Raw genomic sequence first — 19,523 nt, forward strand, 5'->3', positions numbered from 1 at the left:
CTTCATGTATAAAAGTTTTACTTTTTAATAAGAAGTGTTTCCTTTTAGCTTTTGTTATCTTAATGGCCTGAAAATATCATGCACACATGTGCAGGGTGGAAGTGAGATTTTTCCAGTGAACTCATTATGACACTTTGTAGAATTATAAATACTGGCAGTTACTTCCTTAGTGTCAATTAAAATTCTTATAGTTGTTCCCAGGTTTGCTCTAATGGCATGTGTATATCTTTTAAGCAAAATGTGCTCCGTACTAAATGGCTTTGTTTAAAGTGTTTCTAATAGTAATGTCCCTGCCACATGCATCTGCTTGGTCTGTGTAATCTCTTGTAGAATGTTTTCTGGCATTGAACTGACAGTGTATGCTTAAGCAAGCTTGTTTTAGTTTTTTGCATCTCTGCTAGTAATTAATGTATAGCTTGGGGTATCCTCAATTAATTGTGGGGAAGACCAAATTTTAATGAGATGTATACAATCAGGCATTTGACTGTGGATAATAGGTAAGAAAAATGTTATTTGCAGAAAAACTTTTGTGAAATGATGTGGCTATGGGTGTGGTGAAACATTTAATCCCCTTTTTTAATTGGTCTGGTTTTGGGCTAAATATCAGGCCTACAAGATGTTTGTTGAGAGCCCTTCTGTTGATTTGGACAGGAACAATACTTTGATAAAACTGATTCATCTTCCAAGGCATCTCCCTAGTTCTCTGTGTGTACTAGTTTGACAGCATTAGTTTTTGATGTATTCTGGAGGATCGAGCCATAACTATAAATCTAAATGGTTTAGGGAACCAGTATGTACCCCTTCTATCCTTTAAACTCTGTTTCAAAAGCACAGGCAGAATTTAGGTGACAATGTAGTCCTTGAATTACTGCTCAGCATAGGGGGGAGTGTAATGCTTGGAAATCCAATTTACCTGAAGTCAGTGAAAATCTTCCACTGCCTGCAAGGGATAGCAAGCTAGGAGAACAATAATCTAGGACTTCATAGTTGTGTGGACTGTCATATTTAGTATGAATGTGTGTGTACAATCACACATGTAAATATTTTTGTATATTTCTTTTATATATATATATGTAAAAATGTTTACATGCAAATATGTGCTAAGGGGGAAGAGAGATGTTCCTTATTCTGCTTCACAAAATGACTTTAATTTTTTTATTAACAAAACACAGTTTATTCATACACAAGCCAGGAAAAACAAAGTGTCCTTTCCTCATCCTGCACTTTGTTATTGGTTTTCCCACCTCATGTGTGAGTGGAATTGAGGTTGTCACCTCATTGTGGTCAGTTCCACACCTTTTTTCAGGGTAAACAGCATGCAAACTTGTATAAGCAGCATCTGAGCCAAGGCCATTTTTATAAACCAAGCCTTAATTTGTTATTGTTTTGGCATCTATGAATGTGTGTGTGAGACCATGTGGGCTGGCTGTGGAAGACGTACTATAAAAACTAAGTGGAATGTTCATCTGGAGATGCTCTGTTATTTATGAAAACTTGGGGCCCAATCCTGCCACCTTCTCTCACGCTAACCATCCTGCTAAGGTCAGCCAGTGATTATATTTCTTTAAGGATGACTTATGCACGTAAAACTTCACTGGATTTGATGTATAGATGGAATTTTCAAACTTTGTAAGAGAATTAGATAAACTGTGTCTGCTCGCATCCGCTGGATGTTGAAATGCAATCTGTGCCTTTGGAATTAAAAACTAAACTGGTATGAGCTGATGGGGAAGGAGAAGGAGGAAGGAAGTTTTTACATTTAGTTGTGTCTTTTTTTATTTTATAGGTGTTCACTATAAGGAACTGGTTGTAGGAATTCAAAAGAAATGTAAAGGTGAGAAACAAGTTCCAGACCCTCCCACTGGTTTTCAGTCCTTGTTAAAAGAAGGATTGAAAGTGCAAGTGCAACATAAAGCTGACAAAGAAGTGAAGTTATCTGAGCAATGCAAACAAGCTCAAGCAGTAATTAATGTTGTGAAAAATATATTTGGTTCGGATACTGTTTTAAAGGTAAGTTTCACATTTGATATAAATAATGTGACCCTATTTCTTCTGAAGACCTAAAGTTTCCTTTCATATTTGTACCAAATTAGTTGAACTGCCTGTATGACATCATTCAGTAAGCAGATGTTGCTTTATATATTTGCAGTAAAGGAATGGATATTTTGTATGCCAGTGCTGTAGACGTCTATTAAATTTCTTTTGCATTAGAGATCTTGTTTTAGGTGTATCCCAGAGGATTCTGTTAGTGATCTCAGCTTGTGTAACCTTTAGCCAGGTAAGTTACCTGCCAAACTGGTAGAATTCTGATCACTGAATGCAAATTAGTTTAGTCTGCTTCCATTTTTTTATTGCTGGTCCTAAAGCCTCAATCTTGTGCCAGGGTCTGTTACAGCTGTACTTACTATAGGGAACATATTTAGAGCATAGTGGAGGACTGCATGAGGGATATGATTCCATGTAATTATTTAAAGCTGAATCTTAAATTAGACTTAATACTAGCCTATACTACTATTATTAATATGTTTAATCAAATAAGCATGATATGTTTTGTATCCAAACTTAAATGAAGATCTAGGAGTACATGCAGCAGCTTTGCCCAAGAAAAATGCTGTGCTTGTCAGCCTTGTCTACCCAGCTCAGAACCCAGTCCTGCCAAACTTACTGAACGCAAAGCTACAGTTCTAGTAACAGACTAAGTTACTCAAGGATATGATGTCCTTAGCATGATGGCCAACATCTGCAGAGCACTGCAGGTAATAACATTAGTGCACTACTGTTAATCTTGCATCCCAGATCACACTGGCTTGTTTGTCCTGCTGTGGGCTTTTCCACACAGGCAGAGTTATTTCAGAAGGGAAGCTAGAGCAATGCTGGCAGTTTCCAGAGCCTGATTTCCAGATGGGCACTGGGCAAGGAAGAGACAGCTGAAATATTGCCTAGATAAAGCAAAACCTGAGCTATCAAATGATGGTTTTCCTTACCAGGCACAACCCAAAGGAAGGACTGAAAAACCTGAATTAAGCTAATCTGTCTCAGCTAAATGTGATCTTCAATTTAGAAACTAGAGCAATTTGAGCTTTAGGAATACTCCCCTGCTTTTTGGCTTCAGCTTTCACAAGCAGACCTAAAGAAATAGTTTTGACCACGTTATTAAAAGGTTCAACATTTTTTTAGGGCTCATGTATCATGGTGGGTGTTTGTTTTGTTTTGTTTTGGTTTTTGGTGCTTTAGCATCACTCTTTTTGTAAAATACATTATACATGCCCTTTCTAAGAACAATAGCTATTATAGGTATAAAAACAAAACTAATGTTAGTAAATCCATTGAGACATATGGTAAGAAATTCCATTGACAGCATGATAAATGTGTCTTATACTTGGCATAGCTTTAACATACCACTTTTTATTATTTTTCCATTATAATCTTTCACATAACTAAGAGTGTAATATAAGATTGCTTGCAAAGGAAAGTGTGATCTGCTCATGACATGCGAACAGGATTGTCTTTAGGTTGGAGTGGAACCTGTAATACTGTCTCTGAAGATGCTGTGTTTATTTTGAGGCCTGGCCCTGGAGACAGTTTGAATTGGGTAAAACAATCTCTTACTCTTCCTAAACTTGCAGCCTCTCACAACTAAAGGTGCAAAATCCTCCCTGCTAGTTTTGAACTCTGGTTCCCCACATAGGATCACATTGCATTAGTGGCCAAACAGTGAAGACCAGTTGTCATTCAGTATAAGACACATTTTGAAACAATTCAGATTTGGAACTGATTTCAAAGCCATTTAGATTTCTATAAGGAACTCATTAGAAAACCCCCACATATAACTAGTTTAAATACTGAATCAATTATTTATGTACATAGGCTACATATTGAAATGGTTTAAAGTTTGAATCAGTTGATCTCAAGCAGAATCAATTTGGTAAAGATATCAAACACATATAGGTGCTTCATTGAACAAAGCATTTTCCCTGCCACTTGCTGCCTTGCCACTGATATTTTGTTCAGGCATCATATGAAAACAGTTTTTCATATCACTACTTATGATAACATACTCTGGAGGTAGAGAGTGAATGTGGTCCTCTGTTTTCCATGTCATGCATAACATGCTGTAGCAAAGTAATTTTATGCATTTCTTTTCTGCTCTCTGTATATCCAAAAATATTAAGTGCTCTTTCACAGCAAGAAAGATGTTTGGGCCCATCCTTGGGCCACTTCTGTTTAGCTTTTAATGTCCCATATGCAGAAGAGAAAACACACTTTCCTGGGATTTTTATTTCTGCAAAACCCATCCAGGACTCAAGTATCTAAGGAAGTGTCTTGAAAATCAGTAAACAATAAGCTTAATGTTTAGTATTAAATTGTACAAAATCTATATTTTTATGCAAGACTTCATTTAAATCTTTACTAATCGTATGAATAAAGTACAGCTGGTCTGATGGACTCAGATGCTAATGCCCTTATAATAGTATGTCTAACAAAACAGCAGTGGGACATGTAGGGAGTTAAGCTGAATCAAACAATAAGTAGTTGCTTTTCTTTGAATCCGAACAATTCAAGCAAGACTTCATGTTGCTTTAAAGAAGACTTATTTAGCAAAAAGACTTGTCACTTACTGCAGTTTGCAGAGCAGAATTTTTTCCTCCCTTCTTTCCCTCACTAGAGGTGAACACTAAGCTGCTGTTGTGAAGGGAGAGAACTTGTTCACTCTGATACCTGTGTTTTCGTGCTTTTGCTCCTTGGAGTGCCCTGTAAGTGCTTTGAGATCACATTAGCTTTCACCCAAATGCTGCCTCAATTCCATTATAACTGTTCATCCTGTGAATTTTTATGCACTGTACCATGTATATGCAGGCTTAGATTCAACAAGGAGAGAAATTCAGTCCTTTCACTGATACTCTATTTCCTCTTTTACTATCACAGTGCTGTCACCACTGGTTTCCAATGAAGTTCATTCAGTTGCCAGCATTTTTCTCTATCCTCAGCCTCACATCCTACACTGAAGGAGCTGGAACTATGTTGGGATGCTGTTTTAAGACTGTAGAAGCTAAGAAGAGTCAGGATTATTTTCTTGTGGTTTTAAGTTTTCTGATGTCAAGGTTTGTGACATCATCCCAGTAAGGAACCTCATTCTGGTTCTGATAGAACCAGCTCTAAACAAATGGTGACACTGGCATCTTTTCAAGTACCAACTCTGACTCTGTTTGGCAGGCTTAGCACAATGATGCAAAGCAGTTATTTTCTGTGACCCCTTTTCCTGGATGGAAAGAGGTTGCTTTATTATGTATCCTCCCTGTTTCAGCCCTCCACATTTTCAGGAAATCATCAGTATTTTTTCCCCTCTTAGAATAATACTGACCCAGTAGAGCGGTCCATCTCCAAGTATTTCTTAATTGCCATACCTTCTGAATCAATACAGTCTATGGATCTTTAAATATATCAAATATTGTAAAATACCAGTATTCAGATTCACCATATCTTCCCTTCTGGCAGTGAGCATATGTAGGATGAGTTAACTGATCAGTATGGTGGGAGCAAGTGAAAACTAAAGTGAGATCCCCCTGTTTATGATTTAAAAAAAAAAAAAAGGAAGGGGTGGGATGGGGTGTGTGTTCTGCTACTGCTTGAGTCCTTCCAGACCTTTTTACTATTCTCACTTGCAAAATATAAATTATCAGGGTCTTTTATGTCTTTGAGAGAAAACAAAGAAGTGGCTGATGAACAAAACTGTACAGAAGTAAGCAGTTAATTTCAGTATGATCTGAATTAGTGTCTGGCTGTTATAGAGTTGGAGATGAGCAAACTATTCATTAACAAACATTATAAAACAGGAAAAAAGTAAGCTTATGGCCTTGTTACTCCCTCAATAGCAAAGAATCCACAAAATAGGATTCAGTAATGATTACTAAAGAAGGAAAAGAGAACAAAAAACTCGTATGCTGGTATTTGGAGAGCTTTGATGTGGCATTTTCATTCCCTGGTGTTTTCAAACCAGACTTTTTCAGTCAGACTAAACTGAAGCATATTTTACAAGCCAGAAATTATCTTTTCACTTTCTGTTCATATCTGAGAATGAAAAAAGCAAGGCAATACAAGCTGATGAGTAGTAAGGTGTGTTGATGGAGACAAGCTGGGAGTTCATTGACAGCAAATGGGGATTAGCAATTTTTTTTTTTCCCACAGAAAAGTGATGTTATTTCAGTGCCATCAGGAGTAACAGCATGGAAAGATAGAAAACTTTTAACTGTATCACATCTGTGCTGAAGAACAAAGTAAAACTTCCAGAGAACTAATAAATATCTGATGCACTTCTATGCAAATAACCTAAATGACAAGCTTTCTTGTGATGCGTATAACCTTCCCATGTCTCTAGGGATACAGAACAAGATCTTGTGCTGCACCTAGAAAAAAAACCTGATGGTCTGCTTTTCTTTCCAGCTCGGTCCAGTTTTTTCATCTGATTTCAGTAAGGTTTGAAGTGTATCAGATACGGAGAAAGGCCTTCATCTACAGCTTAAGTTTGGTTCAGTAGATTTGCGCCTTCGTTTGTGTATCTGTAAGGATATTATGACTATGACCTCACAGTTCAAAATGCTTTTAATAGGAAACATTTTCTACTTAACTTTTCCAAAGCCAAGTTATGTTTATGACGGGGATTATGTGTGGTGTTTGCAATTGAAGGAGATGGGACCTCATGACCTAGATTGGGCCCTTTAGTTGCATCTTTTTATCTTCTTAAAAGGGGTATCCTTCACTTTTGCATAAAGAGATGAAGCTAAACGAATAACTTCATGCAGTCAGCCACAGTGAAGTTAAGGGGCAAAAAACGACAAGCCATGATAATGTCAGCAGTCAATATTGTTTCTCTTTGCAGAACCATAAACAAAATCATGAAACTAGTCTCTAAAAGGTCTTGATGACAGCTCTGGTAAATTTAAGCAATCTGGTTACAAAGATGAATGGTATTTTCCTGTTGCACATTCTCTCACTCTGAAGCTCTTTAAATCTAATTAACCTAGTGTCAAACTCTCTGATTTCTCTCCAATGTTCTAACACAGAGCCCTAAACAATGTTGATTTTTATTTTTTTTTAAATACTAACTTCTCTTGAAATACTTGTTTTTAACATTTATCCTTTTATTTGTCTGTGTACCAGAATAAATTATTACCTCAGGATTGTATGGTTATGACAGTGAAGCAGATGGTACCCACAGAAGAAAAACAGTTTTTTGACTAATACAGAAAGCATGTGTATACAATGACTGTCTTGCCCTGGCTTGACTTGGTATTAGCAATTCCCATTTTTGTTAGTCTTTCATTTCCTTCTACTGGGTGAAATTTCAATTCAGTGAAGCCAGTAGAAATTTTACCTTGCCTTCAGTAAGGAAAAAATGAAGTGGTTGGTGACAGCCACCATGGCTTCATTTAAGGGCAAATCATGCCTGATCAATTTGGTGGCCTTCTGTGACAGGGCTACAGAACTGATGGATAGGGGCAGAGCAGTTGATATCGTCTACATGGACTTGTGCAAAGCATTTGACACTGTCCCACGTGACATCCTTGTCTCTAAACTGTGGAGGCATGGATTTGATGGATGGACCACCTGGTGGATAAGGAGTTGGCTGGATAGTGGCACACAGAATTGTGGTCAGTGTGTCCACGTGTAGACCAGTGACAAGTGGTGTTCTTCAGGGGTCAGTGTTGGGAATGATCCTGTTCAGTATCTTTGTTGAAGACATGGACAGTGGGATTGATGCACCCTCAGCAAGTTTGCCAATGACACCAATCTGTGTGGTGCAGTGTACATGCTGGAGGGAAAGAATGGGATCCAGAGGGACCTTGACATGCTTGAGAGGTGGGCCAATGCCAACCTTATGAAGTTCAACAAAGCAAAGTACAAGGGTCAGGGGCACTCCCAGGCACAGCTACAGGTTGGGTGGAGAAGTGATTCAGAGCAGCCCTGTGGAGAAGGATGTGGGGACGTTGGACAATGAGAAATTGAACGTGAGCCAGCAGTGTGCACTTGCAGCCCAGAAACCAACCATATCCTGGGCTGCATCAAAATGAGTGTGGCCATCAAGCTGAAGGTGATCCTGCCTCTCTGCTCTTGCGAGACTCAGCTTGGAGTACTGTGTAGAGTTCTGATGTTGCCAGCATAAAAAAGACATGGCGCTGCTGGAGTAAGTCCAGAGGAGAGCCATGAGGGTGATAAAGGGGCTCAAGCACCTCCCATACAGACTGAGAAAATTGGGGCTGTTCAGCCTGGAGAAGAGAAGGCTGCCTTCCAGTGTCTGAAGGGGGCCTACAGGGATGCAGGAAAGGAACCCTTCATCAGGGTGTAATGACAAGATGAGAAGTAAGAGTTCAAACTTAAACAGGCAAAATTTATGTTTGATATAAGGAAGAAATTCTTTAGTATGAGAGTGATGGCTGCCTGTCCCTAGCACTGTTCAAGGCCAGGTTGCACAGAGCCTTGAGCAACCTGATCTAGTGTGAGGTGTCCCTGCCTATGGCAGAGGGTCGAAACTAGATCATCTTAAGGTCTGTTCCAATTGTAATCGCTCTGTGATTCTAAACTCTCACTCACCATTAGCTACAGAATACTGATTTTTATAGAATATAAGAATTTCCAGAATGATTGCCTATCTTACCCTTCAGTACTTACAGTGGACCAGCTTCTCTGTCATCTTTATCCAAGAAATCAAGAGAGTTGCACTGGATGCCTCCTGCTTCAGCATTTATATCACTGATGTTAGATTGGTTTTGTATTTTGTTACACTTCTAGGATAAAGGGCATTCTACTCCCATGCCCAGTTTAATTTTATTTTAAGCTTTGAAAGAAGGAGGAAAAGGTTTTAAGAGGACTGGAGGTGGAAAAAGGTTTTCAATTGCTCAGTTTTGATAAGCAAAAAAAAAAAAATAGCATTGAGAAACCCATAGTTAACTGTCCTGAAAAGCATTCTTTGGCAAAATCAGCCAACAACAGCAGTCCTCCATCCCCAAATTACTGCATACCTGAAGCTCTTCTGAAGAAATCAGCAATTTTTAATTCCCTAATAACTAAAAAAAAACACCCAAACCAAACAGACAAAACCACTCCCCCAACTATTAGATGTTTCTAACAAAAAAGTTTGCTGTAACAAAGATCCATATTGCTACAAAATGTTAAGACAAGACAGCATTTTGGTGTATATTTTTGGGCCACCTCTTGTTCTCTGAACAAAGAACAATAAATTGAGAAGATTTTTGAACAATATCTGATTGGGAGAGATAAATTGTAAAAGCTTAAGCAGCATGTAACTGTGAACGCAACTGAAAAGTTTGCCTGATTTTTCCAGTTCATGTAAAGTTTATATAATCATCAACTCATTACTTTAGCAAGGGAACCTGTGCTGTAAATTCCTGGAATAGCTATGAGCAGTCCTGTGCACTGTCCACATTCTATGCAAGAGGGATGACACTTAAGTATAGGTATGTCAGCTGAGCCCCAAAATTAAATAACTCAAATACTGCAGTTGCAAGAAGCACTTTATGCTGTGAGTCAGCACCTTTGGTATGCATTCTTTTCCTAGCATTTGTCTTCCATCAAACATTTAGTTTTCAAGCCACTGGTATAAACTGAAATGACATTTGAATGTACTGTTTCAAAATTTATTGCTTTAAGATGTCCGTTATGCTATTGTTATGAGGCTTCTATTAATTATCTTATTAATTTGGCTTGTGTATTTGTCTGAAGGTTTTGGCTCTGCTTCTGTAATTTGTAAACTGACATCTGAACTTTAGGAAGTATGATATTTCAATGCATATTTTTGGCATGGATACTTGAATACTTCCTCATCTGAGGGTGCCACTACCTCCCTATAATGTTATCTGGTTACATGTTATAGGTCCAAATCAGTGGTGCTGGCTCTTTTGGCAAGGTTTTTGCTGGTTAGATAGAGCAGGACAAGTGTCTCCCCTGAAGATACAGTTGCTACAACTGATATTTACAGAGTAGAAGTGCATACTAGAAAGCTGGACTACTAGTGTGATAAGGCAGTTCAGCTCTCCCACATGATCCTTCTAAGAGATAACTAATAGTGCTTGATTTCTTGTGATTGTTTTTGGGTTTGCCGGATCACACTAGCTTTAGACATGTGAGCTGTCTTGTGGAAGCTGATTTAACTGCATTTGAGCATCTCTGAATGCAGGTTTCTGGATCAAAACCTCTTAAGACTTCCCCAAGGGGTCAGGATTGGACTGTTCACAGGATGGTTCCCAAAAGATGTACTAGATCTGCTTTTGCTTGGCAGGACACCAACGTCAGGGACTCCTGTTTGTTCTCACCTGCCTAAAATCCAGTGCAGCCAAGGGTAACTGAAGCTTGTAGGTGAATGTATTACCTATGTCTTAGTTTTGCCTTGGGCTTCTCATCTCTTTTTGGCAAATGCTTGATCAATTGCAATTATTTTAAATGTATATTTTAAAATATACATTAAATCACATTATGCCTCAGAAGGCCAGTCACTTTTTTTTTTTTTAAAGGATCTTAAAACAGTCTTTTTTTTCATTCTGAAGTTGCCTTCTGATACTAATTTCAGTATACCTGTCAGAATTCATCCTGAGAAGAGCTCTATTAAAGGAAAATATTTGCATAGCTGGGCAAATAGGGTTAGCATTCTTTGTTATCGAAGTCCAAGTTAAGTCCAATATCCTGTGGAACAGAAAAAAGTGGCTCTAGTCATGTTTTGTTTAACTTAATTCTTCCTAACTTATTTCTATCTTATTTTCTACATATGGCACCTTTCATACAGATGACCACCTGCTCCTATAGCCTAAACCAGCTGTTTAACTATACTGGATTGTTGAGATAAGATTTTTCCTTTACTTCCCTGAAGTACTTAGTTTTTAGCCTCTGCTCTTTAAAGTTCAAGTGCTTTTGAAGATAAGGCATATTGCAGACACAGCATGTGATGGAATAAGTGAACATAGAATGCACTTCACTATCTGTTTGATCTCTCAAGATGCTGATAATTGGTGGTGGCATAGCTGGGCTGGCTGCAGGGATGAGAGTTACTCTCCGGGGATTTGATATCAGGTAGAGTAAGAAAATATGGCCTAGAATCTGGAACACTGCTTAGTGCTTTATCATATACTCTGGTCAAAGTTCTTCTCTGCTTTTACTGAAGGATATCTCTCAAAAGCCATCTGCCAGGTTTCTTTGTCACAGGAAAAAGAGTTACAACTTGCAGAATTTTTACTTTATTGCTAATTAACACAAACTTCAAATTACTGATATGTGTATTCAGGAAAAGAGAACATAATTTAAAAAACACTTAAATATTCTTTTTTCTTACTTCCCAGGCCCAGCTTAAGGCAAAAATCATCATCTTTGCACCTTCCTAGTCTCAACTTTCCTAATTTTTCCTGCATGTTACACTTAGTCCATCCCAATTCCTTTGAGTGTGGGGTTGTGTTCAGTTGTGTCTGACCCACCCCTCATGGCTGCTCCTACTCCAGCATTGGGTCATCCCTGAGTGCATGTCCTCAGATATGGAATTCCTTTTGGTATAGAATGCCTGCTTCAAAGAATGTCTCATTAGATGCTTGTCTCCTCAACACTCCATGTGTCTATGTGTGTCTTCACAACTCTTACCCTAGCAGATAACTGCTTACATGTGTGAGGAAGGTTTGCTGTGTGATGCTCTGGCAGCTTTTGGGGTGTGTGAGGGTGTTTATATGGGTTTCAGAGCCAGCAGGAAATGGATAGCACAGGACAGTTCATGGCCATATTTTGCTCAGGTCACCTCTGCAGCCCCTGCTACCAAACCTTGTAATTTATGCCCACTAGAGTGCTCACCCATGATCTTATTAGGCACTCATGCATGTACTAATTGGGTGTCCTTGGGTAAATTAATTGTGTGTCTAAGGGATCAGCAATTCTCATTACTTAAGAAGGCAGTTAGCTTTTTCCCAGTGAAGTTATTAAGTGTGTTAGAAACAGCATCAATTAGCAGCAACTATCTAGCAAAACTTCAGTTTTTCTTTATTAAAATAAACAGCCAGGTAAGTATTTTCACATGTATGAAACTAATTTTAATCATCAGTTTGTTTTTGGAATTTGTTTGAAATAAAAAATATAAAGCTGATAAATAAGTTAGCACAGCCTGGTTTGCCTACTGCTTATGAAAAACTGAATATTGTGCCTTTTCTTAACAAATAGAGTTATGAGGAGAGAGTCTGTTAACTGCTATTGTCTTGCTTCTGCTAACATTGCAATGGTTGTTGTTTATACAAACAGAAAAAAATTTTAATCCTATATCTGTCTTCTCCATTGTTTCTGTTTAGGACAGCTTAAATCTCTTGGAGCAGAACCTCTAGAAGGAGGTAACTGCTGGAAGAGGAAAGGGTGTTGGAGGCCAGGCAAAGGACATGTCATGAGAATATATTGAAGCAAACCTGGTATTTGCCAAACAGTGTAAAGTGGTGGTATTGATATTAGTACAGCTCTTATTCCAGGTAAGATATTGCTTATAACTACTGGAGAACTTAAACATCTGTCCCTGTTAGTATAACCTGCTTATTGAAATATGCATGTATCTGGATATGCATGTATCTGGGTATGTGCTAAAAACTAGTAATGAGTAAAGGCTTCAGGATTAGGTTTAATTTCATTTTAATTCAATGGTTTAGAGTATTTCCTTCTCTTTCCTAGTAGTGTTTATTTCAGACTTAATGTGATTAATATTTTACATTTACTTCTGAAAGCACCTATGTGTATTGCATGTTTTCCCATTTACCCTCTTTAGTAAGAATTATTAAATTTGTTTGGTTTGCTTTCTTATACATGAAATTGGGGAAGAAAGCTCTAATTCTAATCACTAAGTATATGATGGACTCAATGAAAGAATGATCAGTAATTACAGATGTGAGGCTGGAAGTGAAGTAGAAATGACTCATCCTGTAGAACTTTACATTTGTAAGGTGTGTAGACTATACAGTGTTTCCCTAACAAATTAAAAAGTAGTAGCTATTATAGTAATGAAGACTGTCTTTCCTTGAAACCACTGCCAGTCTGTCATGGAATTGTTACCAGTGTGTTGTGGTGTAATAAAATCTTTCACAAGTAATGAAACCACAAACTAGAATATTATCCAGACACCATTCTGTCATTGAATGTTTTATGCGTTGTGACTTTTCTAAGAATGGTAACATTTTTTACAATGATATCCATAAATGCTCTTATAGTCATCCTTAGAGCTTTATTAAAAAGGATTTTTAGTGTCCAATTCCAAATATAGAAAAAGAGAAAAATAAATTTAGAGATTTAATTTCAATATTAGTGTTCTGTGTTGTTGTACAATATGAATGGTAGATATTACCAGGTTGCCATTAAAAGAATTAACATTTTTAGATGAAGGCTAAACTCAGGTGTGATATGGAAAAGTCATACAGTGTGTGAAGATAAGATGATATAAAGGTGCAATTACATGTCTGCTGCCAGAGCATATGTTAGAGTATTGTCTAAAGAGTTTGAGTTTTACCAGTTATTCTGTGGTGTGTTTGGGGTTTTTGTTTGTTCTTGTTTGGGTTTTTTATTTTTTTCAGAATAGTGCAGTCCTAAGTGGTGTTACACACAAGAAGATGAGGGACCATTTTTAAAATGCATGAAGATGTAATTAATCTTAACTTTTTCTTTTGTATTTTCTCGGGGTCACATTTCCAACTTACATTTTTAGTTATAAGGATAGTTTTCAAATGGAAGATTATTTTCATGTAATGAACTGGTTCTAGCAGTTAAAACTCAATGTCAGGCATCAAAAACTGGTATCAATTGTTTGTAGACTTGCTGGCCTATGCTGTTCTTCTAGGAGGGCCCAGCTTTGCTTCTTTACTTTTTTTTATCTCCAGGTATGTGCTAAATTATTTGTCCAAATTACTCTCAATTTTGTAATGTTGGAGCTTGAATAAAGATAGTAAAGTCTGCATAATTCCCAACTGCACATTTAGCAGAGCTGAGAAGAAATTTGCTATCCTCATCTTAACAGGAAACAGGAAAATTCCAGTTATGCTTTTTTTTTCTGTGAAGAACAAATATTTCTGCTGATTTTCTGTGGAAACTATGAACTGAAATACTTAGATTTTATTTAGATCTTGCAAATTTAAATACTTCCTATACTGAATTGTTTCCAAGTATTCTGGTCTCATGTCACATACAATCAGCCATTTGGGTATTGGCTGCCTCTCCTCACGTGTGCTGTCTAGACTGCATGTCCCATGTTGCCCTATGCTTGGTGCAGCAGTGGGCTTTTAGGCACACAGAAGACTTGCACATATGCCATGGGGCTCAAAGGTATGTTCAATCTATTGATTTTAAATACCCAGCTTGCATAGTGAAAAACTTATCTAAATTGTGAGAGTCCTGTAGTGCAAAAACACTTCAAATACTCATGTGTGGGAGAAATCCTCTATGCAACTGCTATTCTCTACCTTACTCTCTTCAGTAATAACTATAATGCTGCATTTCCCCTGCTCTTTCTAGTAGTGTCATTTGGTTTTCTTTGTAAAGATCATTATTTGAAACAATAAAAAATGCTATCATTTGTTTGTGGGAATTTACCTGAGGAGAAGTCTCTCATCAGGATCAATTTGGGAAGTGGGCTATAAAGGATTATCAGAATTCACTGCTATTCCTTGCACCCCTCACTGTCTTCCAGATAGTAGATATAAGCATTGTTTTTTTCTGGAAAGCTAGCTGAAATGAACAGTCCTTCTTAAAGTAATTTCATTTACCTTCTATTGACTTCTGTGGCTCCCATACTTGACTATCATGACATGACTTACTCCAGGATGTGTATTGAAGTCGATGTGTGGCTGCATATGGGATGAACTGGCAACTGCAATGTCCAGATGGCTATCCTGCAATGATGCAATGAAAGAAAGAAAGAAACAATAACTTAGAGTGCAGTGTTCAAGATCAGAATTCAGTGCAACTAGTTTTCAGAGCATGGCATTAGAATTTTCTTATGGGTTTTTTTGATGTTCTGCCTTCATAATAATATGAAGGGATGTTAAAGAAACATGATCTTTATCCAGATGTATTTGCAAAGAATTTAAGTTTTGAAGGTATCTGTATCTTCTTCCTTGGGATTGACTGGAGTGCAATTGATCTGTGAAACACATTGTGCAATGTGATTCTTATCAGACAATCATGAGGTGTTTTCGAATTTGAAGAAGTAGTGGATTTCTTATTCTCAAAAATAAGCACCATATGGTTTGTAACCAGTTCCCTGACTGGCCTCTCAGCTCATTTAGTCTCTGGCTTCCTGACAAAACTGCTGACTCTCTTTGGTCATGCATCAGAGAAAGCTATTAGTTTTAAACAGAATCCTTAACTTGTAAAAGAAAGCTTTAGTAACTCATGTCTGCAGTAATATGCAAATTTGATTTACTAGCATGTATAAAACAGGCTTCAGATCTGTGGAGAACATGTGAAAAGTTTCCAATACGTGAAAGCTTTGACAACTATTTCTTTTCTTTCTCATCAGGGTGTGGTGAACACTGGTTACAAGGACTTGCCAAACAGAATGGCTACTCAAGCCAGTAGCCTTTATTCCAGTAACATCTTGAAATTATTAAAGCTGTTTCTCCCAAGAAAGAAAGAATATTTTCGCTTTGAACAACAGGATGATTTAGATTATGGGGCTATTGATCATGTCATTAAAGGAATTTTGGTAATGAAGGTGAGTTTCAACACCACTTAATTTTTTTATAAAAACATATAAATTGTGTTGTATGAAAGCTATGATTGTTAGTTTAGTCATTCCAAGGAAACATTATCATTCAATGTCTACATGATAATGTGTGGGAGTTTCTTCCATCTTTCAAGCACAAAAATATGGGGCAAAAAGACATTTATAGAATGTTTGATCTGTAAAATTACTGTTGTACTGTAAACTTGTGTTTTTAAAGAATGTCTTACTAAGAATCAGCCTATCTCCTGGGCTACTGAATTGTGCCTTAAGTAATATGACTTCAAGTGCAAGATAGTTTATGGACTCAAATTCATATGCTTTGAACTAAAGTGCTGACAAGTAGGAATAGGTGAGCTCAAAAGGACTTCAAGAAATGCAAGTCCTTCCAACCCCAAATGGTTTGACAACACTCAGTATGTCTTTGTGCCAAGGTCAGGAGAGGTAGAGTGGAACAAGCAGGAATTTATCCTCAAAATATGAAACGTACTTGAACCCTGATACGACATCATTAGGCTATATCTTGCATAGTCTCTGTTGTAATAGCAGTAGCTCTCATATCTTTCTACATCCTTTGGATCTTTATTCTGGGAAGAGAAAAGGAACTAGGTATGCAGTTAAATCAGGAGATTTGTGAGAACTGATATTACCTGTATGTTGGCTGCAATTTTCTTTATGCAAGACTGTTGTTTGGTTTTTTTTTTTTTTCAATTAAGTTTATTTTGGATGTAGTAAAGAGGAAGGCTTAATTTCTGCAGTCACGGTGAGTTGGAGATTGACAGGAATCCATATTTGCCTCCAGGTAGCATTAAACCAAAGTACAGCCATGCTAAACATTTAAATATTGGCAGACAGGAATTACTGTTTCCGAAGAAAGTGTTTGTAAAGAAGCATATTCATGTTCAGCTTTTAAGGAATGTAATCTAGGATTTAGGTAGGTTTTCTTGTTTAACATTTGTTTTCTGGGCTTTATGTGTTTCTGTGTGGTTTTGACTTTGAGGGGAGAGTATTTTTGTTGGTTTTTTTTTCCGCTCTCCAGTATTAGGTGTATCACATATGAAATATATCAGGCCAAATCTGGTGCAGTAAGAACACAAAGATGGTTTTTCCAGCTGACTGAATTCAGTGGTTAGTGCTATTTTACAGACAAAGGGTTTTCGTAACCAGTATAAGGTCAAGACCAAATCCCATTCTGTCTGCTCATGTGAGTAATTCCACTAGTTTCAGAAGGACAAACAAGTAACCATGACAGAACTTTTTCTGAAGGGTACCTCCATAACATAATGAAAGGTAAGATACAATAGGAATTCATCCTAATTGTTTTGTTCTGCAATAGGAGGTGTAAAGTGTTATTTCAATAACCTTTCCCAAGTATAGTATCCCTTTCTATTAAAAAAAAAAGCACAAGAATAGGAAGAGGCATACTCTTACAATCTAGGAAAATTGTTGACACAACTGGAATTTATATAAAAGGTACAAGGGAATTAACTTATACATGTTTCTTCTTGCCAGTTTGGCATTTAAATGATGAGCAATGCTAGGAATAATTATGTAAAAATAAAATGAGATCCTGAAAGGTAGTGTGGATTAACACTGAAAAGCAGCAGGTGGTGGTAAATCAGGGTTTCTAACATCATGTTGCTTTCCAAGTGAAGGCTAAAATTTAAACTTTTTGGGATCTTTGGTGAATCACTGTATACCTTTTGTTACCAAGAAACTTCTTCTGATATTAATTTTGTATGAAATAAAGAGCCAACATATAGGTTAGGGACCCAATCCAGGGCCAATTAAAATTAACATAGACTGTTCTCAAAAGCTTTTGGATTAGGGCCTGTATATACTGCAGAACTCCAGATGTCATTATCTGTGTTGAAATATATGTAGGAAATGGAAAATGAATCATATAGCAAGGTTTTGATTATGTTGAATCAGATTTTTCTCATAAACAAGATTGTTACAGTCTTTGTGTTAAATGTCTTTAAAAATAATGATAGAATGAAAAAAAGAATAATGCAAATGGTGAAGTGAAGGATACATGCAGCACACCTTTTCAAGGGTTCACTACCTTCAAAGCTCCTGTTGAAGGTAAATGAGTAACAATAGAAATATCTATGAACTCAAGGAAAGCAATTTTTGGTGGCACAGAAAGTTTTCTTCCTTCTTAGAGGAAGAAAAAAAAAAAAAAGAGAAGTCTGTTTCACTTAACAAACCATTCCATAACCAAGCTTTGTACAGCATCTGAAAGACCTTTCTTACTGCCTCCTCCCAGGGTCATGGACTTAAAATGTTTTGTCCAAAGTACCATCCTTGTTTGAAGATCTGTTCTCTTTGATTAATATTGGGCAATTTGCGTGCAAGTTTTAATTTTTTTATTAAAATCCTCCTAAAATGATAATCCAATTGAAAATTAAATTCATGCGATCTCCAAGATTGAGATTGTGATACGTTTCTACCCTGAGCTTTGTCTTCATCTGAGATATTTGTACAATGATTTGCTCAGTAAATATACTTGGGTATATTTAACAAAACATTGTGCAAGTGATGACAAAATATGTCTCTAAAATATTATATTATCTTGGATTGATTAAATGATCTAGTCTTTTCCTAAAGAGGGAAAAACATTTCCTTAAACCACTAACACATATGGTCAAAGAAACTAGTACTGGGAGCAATAATATTTTCTCCCAAGGAAGTATTGTTGAACTCTTTGTGTGGTCTTGCATCTTTTAACAATGTTCAGATGCTACACTGTGGTCTGTATTCCTACTAAAGCAGTAAAGGTTGTGAGAAGTCATTGGGGAATTTGACATATTTATTTATTTTTTTTTAATAAACTATTTCTCCATATTTGCCCAAGTGGAATATTTTTTAAAGAAATCTAGTTTGGCAGTCCCCTATGCATCTGCTGGATCCTGGGGTCCCCAATTCATCCTCAGTTTGACAAAGATTCCATTATTCCAAAGTTAGTTTTCTGGCAAAAACAATGTCTACAAGTTATGCATGTTTAAAGTCACGTGCAGGAAATGCCTTCTGCTGTCATGGGTGTCAGTGACATTTCAGTGGAAGTAGGGTTTGGGTTCAGTGCCTTGTTTTATGATTAATAAAGAAAAGTGCTGGTTTAGTCTTCTGAGTGCATACTCTTTTTTCTTTATAGGTTTGGCATGTATTTTAGGACTGACTCTTGTTTATCCTAATCCTTCTTTTATTCAAATAGTGACGAGATTTGTTCTTGCTTGGAATGGTGGTTATCACAATACCCAGGAAGTCACACCTGGCCTCCATTTGCCTCTGATGCCAGAAATTGCATTTATTATTGCTGAGTGTATTGTCTGCTGCTTTTTTACGTTGTGTACTTCATTATGAGAGATTTTATTTCAATTTCATTAGGAGGGACTTACAAGAAATCAAAACAAGATTAATGACTTACCCAAAGTGAATTACAAATGAAATTACAATTTAAGTTCCTGCCTCAAAACTTTTACTCCAGGCACTAAATAATATTGTTTTCATATTACTTAGATCCATGGTGTGTGTTCCTACACAGAAATTTTACTGGCAGCCAAAGTTGCCAAATAATGATAACTGCTTGTAAATACAGGAATACTGACATATAAGCATCAACTTTATACCCATTGTCTCAACAGTAAATATACATATTTCTGTGAGTGACAAGATGACTAAAGAAGAAAAATGTTTAAGAGAATTAATGGGAATAGTGAGAAGACATGATGAGAACTTTGATGTCATCTCAGGTATATCTGTCTATATTCTTTGCTTTTTCATCTGCACA

General features: G+C 36.9%; 1 pseudogene; it reads left to right on the plus strand.

Annotated features, from left to right (window-relative positions):
- Nucleotides 1–1,415: 1,415 nt before the first annotated feature.
- Nucleotides 1,416–19,332, plus strand: LOC133266217 (NAD(P) transhydrogenase, mitochondrial-like; annotated as a pseudogene).
- Nucleotides 19,333–19,523: the final 191 nt, after the last annotated feature.

The sequence above is a fragment of the Pezoporus flaviventris genome, unplaced genomic scaffold (assembly GCF_033815535.1).
Source record: "Pezoporus flaviventris isolate CSIRO_AGI_PZ_B2104156 unplaced genomic scaffold, CSIRO_AGI_Pfla_v1 ptg000006l, whole genome shotgun sequence".
In the NCBI taxonomy this organism is placed as follows: Eukaryota; Metazoa; Chordata; class Aves; order Psittaciformes; family Psittacidae; genus Pezoporus; species Pezoporus flaviventris.